Source organism: Capsicum annuum, chromosome 11 (assembly GCF_002878395.1).
Source record: "Capsicum annuum cultivar UCD-10X-F1 chromosome 11, UCD10Xv1.1, whole genome shotgun sequence".
NCBI lineage: Eukaryota > Viridiplantae > Streptophyta > Magnoliopsida > Solanales > Solanaceae > Capsicum > Capsicum annuum.
In genome coordinates, this window is record NC_061121.1 from 143,689,855 (window position 1) to 143,693,006 (window position 3,152).

Consider the following 3,152-nt stretch of genomic DNA (forward strand, 5'->3'; position numbering starts at 1 on the left):
AAGCTTATTCAATTTTCCACATGTTAAAACTGAAAATCTTGAAAATAACACTTATATAAAAGTGGATTCATCTTTGAAACAAGTCTTTAACATTACTGGGATGATTTTAAGCTAGGTAGAAGTACGGGGTATTACACAGGTATTCTCCCAAGCAGCTTCTACTATATAATAGTCTCCCCAAGTAACCCATCCATATAAAATTTGGATCAGGGGAATTTTTATTGGTTTTCCATTCTTATTTGTCATAGTGGGAGGCTTCGAAGGCCTTCTCAAAGTCTATTACATTATTAAAATCAGTCTAATCACTATTAAATCTCTACAATGCCATCAGATATTAATCCCTTCTAAACACTCTATGCATAAAAATAAGAAAAACCGTCATTAAGTTGCCATAGGTATCGACACCACCTTCTTGGAACCCTTCGGCCTAATCAGCTCGCACCTATTAAACTCAACTATAAAATGCAGGATATTGTTTGAAGGATCAATGCTTAATCGACAAAAAACTATATTCACAAAATCATTATACTTTATATGTGTTGTCACGATAACCTGATCAGTAATACATAACTCCTACGCATGAAAGTGGATCCATTCATCAGCACACACCTTATTCTTCCTACCCCATCAATGTCAAATAATGTTTAATCTTCAATTCTCATCATGAAGTAATATACAAAACTACGGAGGCACAACGGTTAACCATCTTCAATGTCAAAGGACTACATGCCCATCAAGAAAAAATAAGTGCTACGTATGTAATACACCATGATCATTGTAATAGTAAACTTATGATATTATTTAATATGGACTTAGATAATTTTAACTCATTATTGGGGATGCAAAATATTATTACCCATGTGTTGCAACAGATTGACATTGGCTGGAATAACACAATACAGTTTATTAGTCTGGATTGCGTTCAACCAATAAATGACCAATATATTGCAACAAATGGGTCATCTGTAGGAAAAACCCTCTACTTACAATGGATGGCACATCTGTTGCAACAAATCAGCTGGAAGAACACAATACAGTTATTGCCAATGGTTTGTGTTTATTGAGCAGATGACAAATCTATTTCAACAAATGGTCCATTTATTGGAAAAACTGACTAAAACGGTTATTAAATAAAAAAAGGTTATTGAAAGGGTGAAAGGTCATGACTTTTCGATTATTTAATAAAGAAAAATGATTCATAAATAAAAAATAAGGAAATAAATGATAAACACAATTTAAAACCATAAAAAATAATTATTTAATTTTAATAACTGATGTTAATATTAAATAGGCAAAAAATTGTGACTTTTTACCCTTTTTATTTTTAAATCTAATTTTTTAATTTAAATAATTGAGAAGTTACTAGTTTGTATTAATTAAGGTATATGATAATTAAAAAAAGGTGAACAGTCCTAACTTTTTGTCTAACACATTCAAAACAGCGGATGAATTAAATTCTCCATCTGTTGCAACTGATGAATCAGTTGTCAGGAGAAATCAAAACAACTTCTCCAATAGATGGTCCATCTGTTGCAACAGATAACCCATATATCTCAATAGATAACTTATCTATTACAATAGATGGCTCATTTGTTGCACACATGAACCATTTATTGTAACAAATAGTAAATATATTGTGATAGATGGGTTATCTATTGCAATATGATACAATCCAAATGGCCTACAGATTTCTAGAGAGGATGCTATGGGTCAAATAACATTTGATAACTTCTTGAGGGCTATCAAAGGGCATCCATTGGATGATTATGATAACCAAGGAGACTTAAGGGACGTTAGAGAGGCCGATGGAAAACCAAGCGGGCTAGAAAGCCCCCAGAAGAAGAGATGCGCCCCATCCTCTTTGGGGGTGCACCCAGCCCACTCTAGATGTGCTAGAGTGGGTCAAAACATCCCTCTACACTATTGAGATGTGCCTCATGTGCACCCCATATGCTTAAGCAAGTGCCTAATGGGCTTTTATGTGTTTGTCTTTCCTAAATAGGTCACTTTAGGGCCCATATGATGCAATAACCTAGCCTGGACTACAAATAGGACTTTTTTCATTTTAGTAAGTATTTTATGTTGAATTATGAATTTGAACACTTGTGAGAGTGTGAGGAAAGTGTGGATTCTCTTGTGTTGATCTTTTGTTTAGATACATGGATTGCTTAGGAATCGATCCCCTTGAGGTCTACGTAAGATTTAGATGCATTGTTCAATTTAATTGATTGAGGGTTTAGGGTTTGGTACACCCTTTATTTGCTTTCAATTCCTTATATTGTGTCTATCTTATTGCTTCTCTATCTATCTTTAGCTTCATATTCGCATCGTAGTTTAGTTTTTTATTCCATATTTTATTCGTGTATCATTTGGTATCATATCCAAGATTAGAATCATTCCCACAATTCTAATCTTGGGTTTTGCTATCTCAAAAATTAACAAAGAAGAGAGTCAAAAATTAAAAATCCCAAAAAAGTACTATTCACGTTTTAGTCTTAGGTTAAAATTTTAGTTTTTGATTTTGTGTTTTTTCTTGTGTTTATAGTGTTATATTTGTGTTCTCTAGCACTATAGGAGTCTAGGGTTGAAATTTTAGCTTAATCGGAGTCCATTTGAGTGTTCTATCCTTGTTGGAAGCTTGGGTTGAAGAAATTTGATGTAAATTTGAAAAAAATAATGTTTGGAATGTGTTTATAAGGTTTAAAAGAGCCTCGGGTCAAAATTTCATCGTATTCCGATCATTGATTTAAGAGTTAGAGCATTTTGAAGTTTTGGTGTTCCTGAGTGTCGTTGAGGAAGATTCATATCTTCATCATGAATTCTTAGAAAAAGGTGGTGTTTGATTCAAAAATAAGGAAGAAAAGTGTGGAAAAAGTGTTTTTACAAAAGCATAAAAGAAGATTCCACAAGAGAGTACAAAGAGGGAACCATTTGGAGGGCAATTTTGGCCAAAAACAAAGGGAGAGGTGGACAATCTGCCTGCATCTGCTCCCAAGGTACGCCTGGTCTGCCCTTGACCTGTGGACGCACCTCAAGGCAGTATAAAAGGCCCCAACCTGCATCCAAGGTGCCTTGCACCTACGTCCTAACTGCTGGAGCAGGCTTCCTAACACAGATCAGCCATACCCAACGCAAATCACCTCTTTTTGACG